General features: G+C 35.7%; 1 protein-coding gene across 1 annotated transcript in view; it reads left to right on the top strand.

Moving 5' to 3' along the window:
- LOC150101070 (uncharacterized) overlaps nucleotides 1-17,730 on the top strand; it is a 244,627-nt gene that overhangs the window by 101,224 nt on the left and 125,673 nt on the right. The gene's annotated exons all lie outside the window — the stretch shown is intronic.

Genomic DNA, 17,730 nt, shown 5'->3' with positions numbered 1-17,730 from the left:
TAGGGCTGAGATATCGGGAAGAAACTTGGCTTGGATGAGGTCTAGGGTTTCCTTGAGTGAGACATTAGTGAATAGGGAGGAGACGTCAAAACTGACCATTATGTCAGTGTGTTGGAGTGAGAGGTTTTCTATACTGGCTTTGAAGTGGGCTGAGTTTTTTTATGTGTGATGGTGTGTTGCCAGTATAGTGTGTGAGCGCTTTGGCTAAATGTTTGGCTAATTTGTGTGGGGGGGAATCGATGCCATCCACTATGGGACGTAATGGCACATTTTGTTTATGTATTTTTGGAAGTCCATATAATCGGTTGGGGAGGGGGGGGTCTAGAGTTATAACGTTTTAGTTTGTTAGTGACTTCCACTGGCCAAGAAGTGACCTTAAGGAGTCTGTGGAGAGTTCTAATCTGAGAGCTGGTAGGATTACATTCAATAGGGAGGTAAGCGGTATGGTCTAATACTAAAGCATTAAGCTTACCTGTGTAGTCCTTTTGGTTGAGAACCACAGTGGCGTTTCCCTTATCCACTTTGGTGATTACTATTTTTTTTGTTTTTCTTCATTTCTAGTAGAGCTGCATATTCATATTTGAATAAGTTGGTTTTTGGAGGTTTTGCTTTGGTGAGAATACCAGCTATATCCAGTCTTGACGTTTCCAGACCATGCCTTAGATACCCGCCATAGAATTCGTTGGAAGAAAACTAAAATAATACACCGCAGCAAGTTCAAGTACAAAAGATTATTCATGGAATCATCAGCAGCTCTAAAAAACGTTCCAAACCTCAACAAATTTGAGTGCATGAAATTACCCCAAATTTGGGAAGCCTACATTATGAGAATTTCAGCCCAACAGACAAGACAACCCAATTAGCCCGCTAGGGGGCACCATTAGGACTTTAGGAACAATATTAGTTTCTTGCCTTCTTCCTCATTAGCTTTTGTTAGTGCCTTCGTGCACATACCATGTTTGTATGTTCCTGAAGATGGCAACGTGACGTTGCCGAAATATTGAAGTCATTAAAGTTTGCTTTAATTAATATCCGTTATATGCGTTGTTAATTTCTTAAACTAATTACCAGTCATATCTTTCTAATAAAAGACCAAGAGGAACAGTGAATTGTTTTTGGTAAACTGGAAGGATACGATACTTTGTTTTGGTCATCAAATGAAAGAAATACAGAAGAAAAATAACCAAGAGGTCAGCCTCATCTTCTGGCAATATTATAATACTACCATCTGGATGTAATAGTGCTCTTTCCTCCTACTCAAATCTCTGCCATTTAAGAAGAAAGTTTTGTACACTTGGCCTCAAAGTCTGATTTGGATTTGCTGTCTTTTCACAGCTGTTGCAGGCTGAGTGTGAAGCTGGAGTTTTGGATGTTTTTTTTTTCTTTTCAGTGACACCTCCAGGGAGTCCAAAGACTCATCGAGGGAGGGCACCTACTCTATAACTCTCTGTCTTCACCACTCAATTCATCAACTACAACGAACTGTAACTACCATCATCATCTACACCAATGCCGTCTATCATCCACCAGCACTAGTATTTCACAGACAATCACAAACATCTATGCCCAAGACGGGATTCGAATCCGCAGCCTTTTGGCTGGAGAGCAGATACAGATACGCTAACCACTCGGCCAACCAGGCCACTTCACCTACAAAAGGCTATAAGCCTATACAAGTATTACCATATTAGTATATAACATTCGCATTAGTATATTCAAAAGATCTATGTCTGAGGTGGGATTCAACCCAACAGCTGTTGATTGAAAATAGGACAGCTAACCACTTAGCTAGCCAGATCAGTGGTAATATGCTGAATTATTCCCTTCAGTTGCCTTGGGAGGCTTGAATAGAATAGGAAGAGGATAACAGAGTGGAGAAAGGCCTTCATTCCAGTAAGAATTATTTTAGTCATCTGGGTGGAACAAGTATTTAGACTGGAAGAGCAAAAACCATAATCACACCCAGGCAAAAGGAAGAGTAGAAATCACAAAAATAATAACAGATAGAAGACAGAATGACTGTGTGGGACATTCTGTATAAAATGAAATTTGAATGAAGCTGTAGTCTGAGTTACTAAGAGAGGACCTGACATTCACAGCATATTAAGGAGAACTGGTTAAGAAGATATCAAGGGTGTTAGAAGAGTGAAGACAATTATCAGCGATTCTGGTTGACAGTTCAATAATTTCTGAAAGATCACTGGTGATAGCAAATATCTCAACATCTCTTTCACCTTGATCAGCATAACTAGAGAAAGGAACCAGTCTGAGGTGTGAATACCGAAGTCCTTGATGAAGATGATCTTTCTGTTGTATTAGGACTGTAAAAATCAAGCTTGAAAATTCAAGAACAAATAATGATAATGGTCAGAGCTGTTATCAGATGAGCAATAGACAGCAAATTAATGCAATTGAATGGGGGGGAGGAAATTTCAGGCCAGAGCACCTGCTTTGGGACTGACTGGGATCAGTACAGGTTGGGCAATCTCAGAAAAATGATATGAGATTTGACAAATATCATGTAAAAGTAAACATGTAGAGTGTAGTTCAGAAAGCTGAAGCAAATAGTTCTGGGCTATTATTTGAGGTTCTGTTAAAAATAACAGGTCAGTAGATATCCATAAGTGGGTAGTGTGCATCATTTACACTGGAGCTGAGACCATGCATGTTGGTAAAGTTTCTGAAGAAGGCCAGGGCCCACACAGGGCTGTTAAGCCAATGATGATGTTGGTAAAGTGGATACAAATGGATTCTTTGCAAAGAATCCATTTCTATCTGCTGAGAAGGAGTCAATGAACGAGTAAGGGCATGCAATATGGGGTATAAGATTCACAGGTGTGCTTCTACAATGAAAGCACCCAGTCTCCTGTCCAACGTGTGGCCTCAAAAACTCCCTGTATACTGTACTCAGACATCTTCCCAGCCAGTCTGGCAGGGTGGGTGGCAGCTGAATTATTTGCTAGCTGATCAGACCTCCTGATGCACCCCATATATTATATAGCAGCTAGCCAGCAGCAACTGTTTGATTGCTGTACTCACAAATGGGGGGAGATGTGAGATCTTTACAGTGTATGACCTTGAGGCAATCACCCAGCCTAAATGTAAAAGAGAAAGTATCAGAAACTGAAAACCCTGCTCTGAGGACCAAACTTGTCAACAGCCACTTCAGGTCTGTAGTAAGCAAGGTAGTGTTCCGATAGGCAATGAAAATCATCTACCACTTAGGGGTTTCTTGGCAATTCCTCTAACTAGATAAAAATATCTTTTTGGTGGTATTCTCGACAATTCAATGGTATTCAGTCAATAAGCCATGCTAAACTGTCATCAACTTTTTCCTTTCTCAGTACTTGGCTCTCATTCACATGAGATTTTTAAAATAGTCAATGAATAACTGGACAAAACTAGTTAAATTATGCAACCTGGAACAATTATCTGAAAATTTTACTTTCTTCTCCTTCCTTTAAAACTTCTACTTTTCAATAAAGTCTGATTGTGTTGATAATTGTCAACACAGACAAGATTTTCAGTTGAAGGTGAGTTAGCTGGTCTCATATGGAGGTGGAAGAATTTTTCCTCCCAGAAAATTAGAGTGAAAAAATTTAGAAAAAAATTTCCAGTGGGTTAATAATTTAATTTTTTTACTTTTATTTTTTATATAATCCATAAACCTGCTCTAGAGACCAAACAGAACTTTTTAAGCTATTTCAGACCTCTAAAACATAGAGTAGTGGTCCCACCACCAGTTTTGAATTTCATCACCCATTTAAGGACTGAATGTCTGAAAGACTCAGCTTGTTACTTGAAGATGAGCATGTTAACTACTCAAGATATGAGACTTCTATGGTTGATGTGAGATTTATATTACAGGCATCATCACAAGTTGAATTTTTCTATATATAATCGAATTTATTTGCTACTCTTAATCCATAATGATAAAAATAAAAGAAATAGATTCTGCAAATGAAATTTAGCTGTTAAAGAAGAACATGTCAGTCACATTCTATTTTCAGTCATTAAAATGCAGTAATATCAAAAAGTGTTAGCTATTTGTGTAATATAAAATAGGGCAACAGTTTCTCCATAAAGCAGTCTATCAAAAATTTTTCTAAATAGACATCAATATGTTTGCAGCCTCTTATTTGTAAAACTGATATATATAAGTACCAACTTATATGTCTTAACTGGTAATTAATTTACGGAATTAACAACGCATATAAAGTATATTAATTAAAGATAACTTTAATGAATCACTTCTATATTTCGGCAATGTCACATTGCCATCTTCAGGAACATAAAGATATGGTATGTGCACTAAGGAACTAACAAAGCAAATGAGGAAGAAAGTAAGAAACTAATTTTGTTCCTAAAGTCCTAATGGTGCCCTCTTGCGGGCTAATTTGGTAGTCTTGGCAGTTGGGCTGAAGTTCTCATAATGAAAGTCTCCCAAATTTGGGGCAGTTTCATGCACCCAAATTTGTTGAGGTTAGGAACGTTTTTTAGAGCTGCTGAAGATTCTTTGAATAATCTTTCGTATTTAAACTTGCTGTGATGGATTATTTTTGTTTTCTTCCAACGAATTTTATGGTGGGTATCTAAGGCATGGTCTGCCAGCCCAGAGCGGCTGTACTGGTGAAACTGGATGTAGTCTTGGTGTTCTGAAATCCTGATATTTGTTGTTCTGCCTGTTTGGCCAAAGTAGGACAATTTGCAGCTGCAAGGGACCTGGTATACACCAGGTAGGTCTAGGGGAAGTGGTTGGTCTTTGGTAGAGCGGATAAGGGATGCCAACTTTTTATATGGTCTGTAACAGGAAGTAAGGTCATATTTTTTGAGGATATTAGTTATTTTTTCAGAGGTGCCCTGGATGTAGGGGATAGTGATAGACTTGGTGTAGTCTTTATTGTGGAGGGGGGGAGGGGGGGTTGTGGTTTACAGGTTTTAGTATTTTTTGGATTTTTTGGGGGTTATAGCCATTGGCTAAGAAAGTGTTGAGGATGTGGTTTAGTTCCATAGTCAGGGCCTTGTCATCTGAACAGATTAATTTTGCCCTGTTATATAGTGTTTTTATCACCCCATATTGTTGTGAGGGGGGGGGGGGGATTGCTGGTGAATGTATCTGCCAGTGTGGGTGGGTTTTCTGTAAACAGAGAAAACCAAAGATCCATCAAGCTGGCGGGTGATTAAAGTGAGGGTGGGGAGGGTGTTGTTTTCCTCTTTTTCTAAGGTGAACTGGACTCTGGGATGTTGGTTAAGTGTGTTAGGAAGGAGTGGAGTGTGTCTGAGCCATGTGGCCAAATAGCAAACACATCATCCACATAACAAAGCCAAATAGTGGGTTTTTGTGGGGCGGAGTTTAAGGCTTTCTCTTCAAATGTCTCCATAAAGAAATTGGCCAAGGGTGGGGAAAGTGGTGAACCCATGGCTGTCCCCTCTATCTGTTTGTAGAACAGTACAGTACAGCCGCTCTGGGCTGGCAGACCATGCCTTAGATACCCACCATAAAATTCGTTGGAAGAAAACAAAAATAATCCATCGCAGCAAGTTTAAATACGAAAGATTATTCAAAGAATCTTCAGCAGCTCTAAAAAACGTTCCTAACCTCAACAAATTTGGGTGCATGAAACTGCCCCAAATTTGGAAGACTTTCATTATGAGGACTTCAGCCCAACTGCCAAGACTACCAAATTAGCCCACAAGAGGGCATCATTAGGACTTTAGGAACAAAATTAGTTTCTTACTTTCTTCCTCATTTGCTTTGTTAGTTCCTTAGTGCACATACCATATCTTTATGTTCCTGAAGATGGCAATATGACATTGCCGAAATATAGAAGTGATTCATTAAAGTTATCTTTAATTAATATACTTTATATGCGTTGTTAATTCCGTAAATTAATTACCAGTTATGTCTAACCAACGTATAAGTCTTACTACTAGTATATGTCTTAAGAAAATAATGTTAAGGAGGCAAATGCTTTTGTAGTTGCTGTTAAGTAGTAAAGCTCGGATTAGTGTAATATGATATGTATTTGCTGTTTAGAATGTAGAAAAACCATGCTGGAAATATCCATAACATTCAGTTCATCCACAAAAAAAGAATTATTCTAACTTCCAATCTGATATTCTGGCATTCCAACCACAGATGCTTATCTATTCTCAGTACTTCTCCCTCTATAGCCATTAATAAGGAGTACAGCCATATTTTCAAACAAATACTGGTAAGGAAATTGTATCAACTGATATTATGATATCTCAGGTAAAGGATTCAGCATCCAAAATTTCTTAAAAAATACCAAAATAAATATCTCTTATATGCATCTTTCAACACCATCTGCTATATATTTGAGAAATTCCATCCTAATAGCTCTGGCAATACTCACTTCAGTCCTGCCAGATGCTTCTATGCTCTGCACTGCTTTTCCAGAAATTGAATTCGTTTAAAGTTTTGGTTCCCATATTTTTAGGTTGTATGCAATGATAACTCATAATTCAGACTAGAAACTGCATAAGATTACTTTGAGTAGCAACTCAAACTTTTCACAAACTTTCACATAATTTATAATTTTTGATGTGTCTATTTTTCTTGTACTAAATCACTGCTTCACTAGTAAGAACTTTTTTTTGCTAAATACTTAAATTCGACATAGGGTTTTACACAACACCAAACTACATATCAAAACCTTCCATCTGCTGAAGTCAACATGAAAGGTTCATGAACTTTCTATACACTGCATCTCCAGAAAAGTGATAAATAAATGAAAGAAATAAAGTCAACAAACACAGGCCAGTTTTGAAACTTCAGATGAACCTTGAAAAGGCCTTCAGAATAGTCCCACAATTTCAATATAATAAACATACTACTGCCATTGATAAATTTTCAAAACTTTATAAACTAAATAGATTATTTAATGATTGGTTTCTAGGTATTTTTTTAAAACGACTAATTTTCAAAGTTTTCACAAAGTACAATATCGATAAGGAAGTTACTTAATGAAGCATTTTATTCTGACTTATCTACTTACTGTAAGGTAATTCCAAATTTGGTAAATGCTTAGCAACCTTTCATTACCCCCCCCTCCCCCATCCAACAGCTATCTTTGCTGGAATAAATTGAAAATTCAAACAAAAGAACAAAAGTAAGCCTGATCACAGTTAGTACATAAAGCTACTTTATTTTAAAAGAGTACATTAAAATCTCTTAATATCTGTCAAATTTTATGGACTTCATTACCATGGCTATAATTTCAAGTAATCCCAATCAGGCTTTAGATCTCTAATAACAGCACTAATGCAGATAATTTTTGTCCAATGATATGGACAAAAATCATCAGTACTTACTGATAGACATAACTACTGATGTCTGTTGATAGACATACCTTCATTGATTAGACTTAATACAAATGGATGCTCATTTCATTTTAAAAAACATTTAAGTAGGTGAAATATTAAAAACAACCCTAGCAAATAGTAATTAATTATTATTATATTTTTATACCAGAAACAAGAGTTTATATTTACTGAGGCTCATATTTCCAAGCTAAATATTTTCAACAAATGCTCACAGGTGGAGTAAAGATTAGATAATTTGGGAACCCTACTATATAAACCAAAATGATATTTTTAAAAGCTCAAGGCCCAAACAAACTCTAGGTGTTTTGCCGCCCCAGGCAAATTTTTACCTCCCCTTGTAATTGACTTTTGCATTTTTTTTTACTTGAAAATTTATAAAAGAAATTTGTATTTCAAGAAATTAAAACTTTCCTACTAATATAGTCATCTTTATTTTGATATAATCCCAATTGCAATTTACAACAGTCATTTTAGGGGGGGGGGACAAGTTTTTGTATATTGGTGAAATGTCGCACTTGTAAATATGTTTTCCAAGTAAGCACTTGACTTGCTCATGCCCAGAGATGGCCCTACATCAGGCTTTCAAAAAGTAGTGGTAGTTTCATACTGAGTGATGAAAATCATCCAACTACCTATAAGTAAAAAAAATAAACACTTGAAAAGCATTTTTCTTATTTTTTTTTAAATGTTATTATTTTATTTATTGGATTTCAGTTCAAGATTTTGAAAGATAGTTTTTAAAATCAGCTAAAAAGAAAGAAACTTTTATTCCAACAAGGCTGGGATAGGGATGGAGCTTAAACATTTATATGCCACATACAACTTAACATAAAATGGTGGTGATTAGCTCAAAAATAGCAAGATTAAAAATAAAAAATACTTATTTATGTGAAATTACAGTGAAGCTTTAAAACCTTAACATGTAATAAAGATTCTCCTGCCTGTGTGGGATTTGTTCAAAAAAGTATGAATAATGAAATAACTTATAAGTATACCCACACTTTCTAAGAATCCTTTGGAAAAATATTTCAGTGTCAGTTATGCGCTCATTACTGATAATGTGAAGTATCTATTAGCCTGAAAATTGTGGAATTGTTTATTAGTGTCCCATTTTTCATCTCTTAAAATTTTAGTTAGTTCAATCCACACTGGTAAATATTCTAACTGCTCTTACCATGAAGGATAAGTTCAGTACTATGTGTGACTTAATACAATGGATATAAGAGTGGTTATAAACCCATATTTGTGTTCACTGCATAGGAACAATTGCTTACATGTGATACTTCCAGCATATGTAGCAATGACAGCATCAAACTGCTCTAGCACCAAACTATTCCTTTCTCTGCACAGCTCATCCAAGACCAGTGATTCAATGATATATATCCAACACCATGAAGTGGTGCAGCTACTTCGTAGAAGCACTGTGGCTACTAAAGGTTTTAAATATAGTTTTGGTTTCTGGATTAAAAAGAAAGAAAAAAACAAAATCATTACACCAAACTACCAGATCCTAGTCAAAACTTCTGTATGTAGTCAGCAGTGATTTCCTACGGCTAATTTATGAAGGCAACTGCTATTATGTAACAGTCATGTTACATAATAGCAGGTGCCTTCATGTTTATGCACACATGCAAGCACTTTCAGCAGTAGGACTAATTCCTTACATGTATAAGAAATTTGTAAATAAAGTTTTCTGGTCAATGAAGCCACACAGAAATCTTTGCAGAGTACGAGGGTAGTCTGAAAGGTTCTCGGCCTAACAATGAAAAAACAAATTTATAATTTCAAGATTATTTTTATTTTTTCAACATAATCTCCCTTAAGACTAATACATTTATTCCAGCAATGCTCCAGCACCATTATCCCATCCATGTAGTGGTTCTCAGTAAGATCTGCAAAATATCCCCTCTAAAGCTGCAATCACCTCTTGATTCGAAGAAAAATGCTGCCCAGCAAGGAAGAATTTTAGTTTTAGGAAGAGATAGAAGTCAAAGAGAGCCAAATCTGGGGAATATAGTGGATGTTCCAACAATTCATAGTGCAGATCCCTTAATTTTCGCATTGTCAAAACACCTTTGTACGCAGGTGCATTGTCCTGATGAAAGATCATTTTTTTTCTTCTGCAAACAGAGTCTTTTCTCATGAATTTTTTCATCTACTGACTTTGTCTTCTTTGGCACTGAACAACCAGCTTCTGTCCACTGTTTTGACTTGTGTTTGTATTCTGGTGTGTAATGGTGAATACAAGTTCTCATCCATAGTAATAAATCGATGCACAAAATCAGTTTTTTTCTTGTTAAAATGCTCCAAGCACTGTTCAGCGATCTTCATGTGAGTGTGTTTTCGATTCTGCTGTGAGCAAGCGTGACACCCATCTGACATAAATCTTTTTCATTTGCAATTCTTTGCACTTTGACTCACCAATACCATATCATGCACTTGATCAATGTCTTGGTCGTCCAATACCATATCATGCACTTGTTCAATGATTTCGGGTGCTGTGAACTTTTTGGACGTCCTTCATGTGGATCATCTTCAAGGCTGGTATGGCCACGTTTAAACTCGGTAGCCCATTTCTTAATTGTTAAAAACAAAGGAGAAGAGTGCCCATAAACTTTTATGAACTTCGAATGAATTTCTTTTGGCATTAAACCTTTTTACAAAGAATTTTATAACCGCACAATACTCAATTTTATCTATTTCAAGGGAGACAGACAACACTTTTGCTTCAGACAGCTGTATAAAACAAGCTATCAGATGTACCAACTTAGAAAAAAAAACATCTTGCCAATAGTGTTGCCATTTATGGTTGAAGCCAAGAACTTTTCAGACCACCCTCATATCTAAATTAGGGGATTACAGCATGCATCATAAAAAATGGATGAATGCAAAAAAACAGAGTTAAATATATCACTATGTTTATTTATTAGTAACTGCTTATTATATTGGGTAATAAATAAAGAAAATAAACAAAGAATAAAAACAATTAAAATGAGATTCACGAGAACTGCAAAATACACATGATTAAACCAAAAAAAGAATGAAGTATTTTTAAAGTATTAAAAATAAAATCAATAGAAGGGAAACTAAACAAAACTGGATGGAACAAGTAAACCAAATGGCCAACACTTAGTATCCTAAACAATCAAATATAAACCAAATGAAAAGAAAAAGCCAGATAGACCTCAAAAGAAACATGAAATTAAAAATGAGACCAGAATACTTCATAAGGTGAAATTTATAATAATTATGCTAAATTATATATATATATATATTATATATATATTAGGGTTACCAAGTAATTTTATAAACTTGGTTATTTTACTCCTAATCCCAAGTAAGCAAACAGTTAAGTTTGAGCCTGAAACGTAGTTCAAGTCTAAAGGTGGTGCAACACCAGGGCAACTCATTGTAAAGGTGGGTAAAATTACCAAGTTTATAAAATTACTTAGTAACCCTAATATACATTATTTCCAAGGTAAAAAATCTTATTTACATCTATATCTCCTCCAGAGATTATTCAAAATAAAAACACCTTTTAGCAACTTGGATAGGTAAAGTTGATAAGGTTCTGTATTACTAAAACCTTGGTATTTAGGGTCTAGCTACTTGCTGACGAGACCTCAAAAAAGGTTGAAACCGGTCTGGGTAGTGACCCCACCCATAATGTATTGCAGTATACATCTCTTAGTGAGATGTGCTTTACATTATGAAAAATAATAAGAATAGTGATCACAGCTTTACCCACCTTTACAATGAGTTGCCCTGGTGTTGCACCACCTTTAGACTTCAACTACGTTTCAGGCGCAAAATTAACTGTTTGCTTACTTGGGATTAGGAGTAAAATAACCAAGTTTATAAAATTACTTTAACCCTAATATACATTATTCCCAAGGTAAAAAATCTTATTTACATATATATATATATGAAAAATAAATTAGTTTGAATGACTATAATACTGAGAATAAAAAAGAATAAAATTTAATGCTGAGATACTACTGGTTTCGTTGAAAAAATCAACTTCTTCAGGTATCAAAGACAAAGAATTATATAAAAAATAACAGACATTGGCAATGTATGTGTGTGTCAGAAAGATTGTAGCTAAGGCTGTTGTTTATATGGGATGAATCGAGGGATCTTTCTTTAGAACTCATCATAACACATATGTATATTAGAAGTTTGCAGCCAGTCTACGAGGTGTTGGTGGCCTTCGTCCGAGTTAATAGAGAAGAGAACGTGGCTTGAGAGAGTGTTGGCTCTGGTCCTATTGTAGGATATGTCTCATCTGTGTTCCTCAATATGTAAAAGGATAGATTTAGCCGTCTGACCATAATATGGCTTGCCACATTCACGCATGATCTTGTAGACTCCTGGATACTGAAGAGGGAGATGTTTTACTTTAGGTCTATTTAGTATGGAGCGAAGTTTTGGAAACGTAGTGAAACAAGTTCTAACGTTGAATTTCTTAAGAATTTTTGCCAGTTTTGGGGAGAGAGCTGATGTATGGCAAAGATATAAATGCTCTTGGGGAAGAAGAATCTTCAATAGTAGGTGAACGATGGTGAGAGATAAAATTATCAATCTTCTTAAGAGAGAAACCATTGTTACAAAAGTCCTTTTTAGTAAATTAAGTTCATTTTCACTCTGTTTTGTCTGTTAATAAAGATCTGGCTCAATGTGCCAGGGTTGAAATAATAAGAATTATATATAATAATATATAGTATGTATGTACCTAGTCTAGCAATAAAAACTCTTACAACATGAATACTTTAATTTAACAATAAATTATTTACAGCTTTCAGCACATACAAATCATATGTATAACGTGCATATAGCACTCAAAGTTCAAAATATCCCCCTTTTGTCTTCACACAAGATTGAAGACTGTGATGCCACATATCGATGTTGGCATGCGCAACATTCCAGGGAAACGCTGCCACTGCTTGCTCGAAATCCACCTTCAGGTTGGCGATGCTGGGTTATCATTTCTTGCAGGCTACTCCCTCAAGCACCAACCACAATTTGAAGTCCAACAGAATCAGATTGGGACTTTCAGATGGCCAATCAGATGGTGACATGTGCCAGGTAGTACATTCACTTGCAACCACAGTTATGTGGTCCTCGCCTTGTGTGCAGGGCCAAGTCCTGCTGGAAGGTCCACTGCCTACCACGAAACAAGGTGTTGTTCAGGGCTGTACCACAGGTTCCAGCTCAGTGTCTTGATACACTATGGCAGAGGTTTTTTTACTCCTTTCTCACAGAAATGCAACTTGGATACCCTCAATATATCATCCTCACCACCACCAAACCATCACTGACACAACGTGATGACCTCTCTGAATCCTGGGTGCTATGAGACCATCCAAGGCATATACCCAATTGTTTTGGTGAGTAAAAGACTCTTCAATAGTGAAATTCTTCTCATTTGTGAAGAGGATATATCTGTGTTTGTTGTTAACATACCACTGGACAAGTGCCTTTGATTTTATCACCTTCTGCAAGAAACATTATCGTGTTAGGAAGTTTCCAATAGAGCAATGATATGCTCTCATCCCAAGGTCATCAGTTAGTAAAAGTGGAATTGTTCTCTGTGACACATTCATTTCTCATGACATCACTTTCTGCATTCTCACAGGATTATGGTGGAGGCACGCCTTCACAGACCTCACAAGCTGTTGCATTCTAACTCAGCATGGTCGACCTGTTCTTTGATGGTCAGATGCATCTTCTGTATCATTATACCGGTTAATAGTCCAATACACAAACATCCTACTGATCCCAAGTGTTTTTAGCATGTTGAAAATAAAAGGTAGCTGCATTCCAACCTTGTGAAGTGCTATTACGGCTACACAGTTCTCATAATTTCCCCACTGCATGTTAACCCATACAGCTAGACAACTCTCTCTCTCTCTCTCTACTGATAAACACACAAATGTTGATATCACTAATGGAACTGGACTCACGCAATTCTGTGGGCAGTGTGGTGATGTGCAAAAGTTGCAACAGTATTTATCGCAAGACTGTGTATACAGTAAGTCTTCGAGTTATGTGGCTGCAGTGCTTCAACCAACCATGCAATCAAATGACACTTTGTGAACATAATAGATGGCTAAAATATAGAGCCAAAAGGCTTCAATTTGACATAAGCAAGATATTATGATGTAGGATATTATGGATTCAGCCTATTTTATAGCCAAACATTGAAATCTTATCTTCAGCATTGTAGTTACCTTGGTTTGCACTACTTAAACAACATGATGTGTCCAGGAGCCTATATTTTGCCTAATAAATCATAAGCTCTCCGGTAAATATTGGAAAATTTAAGTTTCTTTTGATATTTGACTATAAAATATGACTGGATCTATAATATCCTCTATTTAATATAATACATGACTTTCCTAGTAATCTGGCTCATAATGTCATTGTTTGTTTTTCTACCTTGAAAGCAAAGTAGAAAACAAAATATAAACTCTAAATATGTCTGAGATATGTTAAAAGTAAAAGAGATTAGAATACATTTTTAATTATTGCAAGAGGTGCATTATAACTATGGAAACTAAAAATATAAATTATTAAATGACATGAAAAAGGTAATAAGTTTATAGATATTGAGCTTACAAAATAAATGAATCGACTGTTAGAACTATTTTGAATTTTAGAAATATTAGAATTATTATGAATGATAAAGTTTGCATCGTGCAGCACATGAAAAGTTCAGCCAATGCAATCCATGATTACTTCCAAGAAAAGAGGCATATGAATGGAAATTAATACTGTCAAGAAATGGAAAAATTACTGTTGATTTTGATTGAAGATATGCAACAGTGAGCCAATAAGGCTTTTACTTATGCAAGAGAAAACCCAAAATGCTACTGAATGCTATAAACTGATATACAATGAGGACAAACCTCAGTAGTATGGGTTGTACATACAGTATTGCATATCCATAATGAATATCTAATAATATTTTATAGGAGGTTTTTACAATTGTATATGTTTTTATATTTATGTACTTGATAGGATACTGAATACACTTTCATTTTCTAAATTTTTTTTTTATAAGCAGAACCTATTATATCTTTAATTGTCCTTCAAAACCAACTTATATGTTTAAAATGCATCATATTTACATGCCATTCACAGCGTATGCAGATTTTCAACTTGTGCAGAAACCTTCAGAACAAATTAACTGTGTAAGTCGAGGATTTACTGTATATTTAGAAAGGCTTATTTTGCAAGCTCTTGCAATTTGAAAAACTGGATTTACTTGTTCCTGTCAAGTTATATGTTCATTTACTTAATACAATATGAACTTTAACTTATTCAATTACTCCTACAGCCATGAAACATGGTTCCGAAATATGTACTGAGCCACTGCATTCAAGATGTTTATTTGTAGTATATACTAGAATTATCAAGTCAGAAAGATTGGATTTATGTCACTGCTTTTTGGTTTAGAGCTGGAAAGTACTAGGATAGGTTCCAATTTGTTAATTGTACACTCGTGAAGGAGTAACAAAAAAGTTCTAACCTATTCTAGTGGAATACCATACTGTTGACACATCTGTTCATCAGATGGCAGTGCAAATGGAATCCAAAATTAACCCATTGGAAATAAGAGAACAGTGGCAGAACTAGTATCAAGCACCAAAAGTCTGATAAGCCACTGTTAATGACAACCAAATAAGTTATGAGTTACTGATAAAGCACAACACCTAAATGTCCATTAGATGCTTTATATGATGGCAAGTCATGAATATGTATATTCTCACAAGCCTAGGTGGTTGTACTAACTCCTCAAAGACTATTATGATGGAAAGAGCAAAACAAAAGGGACTATGCTACAGTGAAAGAGTTCTGAGGCAATAACTTGTGATAACTTAATGGCAGCAGTAAATGTACTAGGTATGCTCTTAGTTTTTTGTGCATACAAATTCAAGAACCCTGTGCTATCCCTAACTCTCTACCCCCCCCCCCATTTCAAAAATAGCAGCTAGTTCATTCTCGGAATATATGGTTATCATTATTATTACAGCAAAAGAATCTCCATGAACTCAAACACTTCTGGACAAACTCATTCAAACCATTATTCAAATAATGCTTATTATACCTCTCCTTAAAAGAATTCACTGAAGTAGTATTCCCAACCACCTCTAGCAATCCATTCCACCAATTCACAACTTTCCAAAAAAAAAAAAAAATTTAGTCCTCATGTCCTTCTTGACCACACAAATTTATTGAATTCTCACTATGAGGATAGATTGGTGGTTTGGGTGACAAAATTTGGTCAATAAGTGGAAGAGAGATGATATGATAGAAACATAAGTAAAGGTGGTTTTATAAAATAGATGCAGAAGAAATGTAACATGAGAAGAGAGAACCAGGGATTCATACAAATTTAAGGGATGTTCTTCCCCTTGTTTTCTACCCTCATTATATATTGAAATATTTCTTTCTGCATCTATTTTATAAAACTCTGCTCACTTGCTTTTCTATCATATCATCTCTTTTCCAGTTATTAATCAAAAAGCCACCAATCCAAGCCACAAATCTATTCTCATAGGGAGCATTCTACAGACATGTGAGCACTCGGTCACCTGCCTCTGGATCCTCTCTACTTCCTCATCCCCAAGAAACTCAGGTGATCAGATCAGTGCATAAATATACAGTTTGTATAGGAGTGCAGAATAAATTACAATATAATAAATTTAGTTTAATCCTTTATCCAAGTGTGAGCAAACAAAGTTTGCACCTGAAAGTATCTTCAGGACTGGGGTAAGGTAGTGCAACACCAGGACGACTCCTTGCAAAGGTGGAACAAGATACCAACACTCCTGAAGATACTTTCAGGTGCAAACTTTGTTTGCTCACACTTGGATAAAGGATTAAACTAAATTTATTATATTCTAACCAAGTGAAAAGTAAACTTTCAACATCTTTCTCTAAATCCAGAGTAATTTATTAAAAAGGTGGCACACCATTTGGCAACTCCTATAGGTAGAGATGACTTTACTAATGCTTCTGGCTGGTATCTCCACTTGGGCCTGGCTCCCACTGAAGAGACCTCAATAAAGGTCGAAACTAGTCTGGGTATTGGCCCTTCCCTTAATGCATAACATTAGACATATCCGCAAGGAGATGTGTTTTGCAGTATGGGAGATACTGAGATAGGAGTGTTGGTAGCTTGCTCCACCTTTGCAAGGAGTCGTCCTGGTGTTGAACTACCTTACCCCAGTCCTGAAGATACTTTCAGGCGCAAACTTCACTTGGATAAAGGATTAAACTAAATTTATTATAGAATAAATTACAGTTTATATGAAATCTTTTAATGTGTAAACACTATGAACATCATCTGACATCATACAAAATCAACTGTTGTTGATGTTTTTGTTGATGGATGCATTTTGGCAATGCCTGAAAAATTTCTGTTGATGAGCTAGTGATGCCATTACTGTTTTTGCATTTATTTAAGCTATTTTGTCTGTTTTACAGAAGTAAAAACCTAAATTTGCAGATGAATATCCTGTCATCTCTGTATGAGATCAGCTGCATCATTTTCAGTTGAAATGCCCTTAATAAAAACTTTGAAGTGAGGTGTTTCAAACCTGCTTTTATAATATTCAATCTTCAGTGGGGAAAAGGAAATGGCTAAAACACAAAATTAAGAGGGGGCAACAGAAACGTGCAATCAATGTCACATATTGTCTTAGTAAACTTGACATATTGTTAAGTAAAAATTTTTTCTTAAATGAAAGCAAAGATATCAAAATATGAAGTATCATAAGATGCAGTGAAGCAGTGGCATAGCTGGAGGAGGGGGGGCACTTTGAACCGTATCCATCGTTTTGACTTTTCATAGTGTTTTTGGTATGTATTGAGAAGGGAGGCAAATTCATGGACTGCCCCAGGCAGCAAAAGCTCTAGCAACACCACTGCAGTGAAGCCAGAAATAGGTATGCTTCTTCTAGCATCGTGCTCTGTGAGGTATTTTAACTGATTAGATGAATGCAGAGTATTAGAGATTTTACTTAAATCCTACATCACCACACTTCCATCTTCCAAGCAATATCCAAAATCATCCTTGAAGTTTTTAATATATTCTGTCTGTGAAATCTTATATTCTGGCTGGTTTTCCTATAAAACAAGAAAACCCTATCACCTCTGTATGAGACTGGCTAACTTACCTTCAGTTGAAGCCTTTATAAATGTTCTTGGTAGCCCAAATGGGATTTGAACCCAGTTCTTTCAAATTAAAGGGCATCATCAATACCAAGGAAACTATGGAAGCTGCATTAATAATAAAAAAGCAGATCTGTGAAGCAAAATTAATAATAATAATAAATGTTTTCACTTCAAAGACTATACTAACATAACATTATTTAT

The sequence above is a fragment of the Typopeltis vanoorti genome, chromosome 12 (genome assembly GCF_054136105.1).
Source record: "Typopeltis vanoorti isolate ZY-2024b chromosome 12, IOZ_Tvanoo_1.0, whole genome shotgun sequence".
Lineage (NCBI taxonomy): Eukaryota > Metazoa > Arthropoda > Arachnida > Uropygi > Thelyphonidae > Typopeltis > Typopeltis vanoorti.
This window is presented reverse-complemented; position numbering and strand designations above follow the sequence as displayed.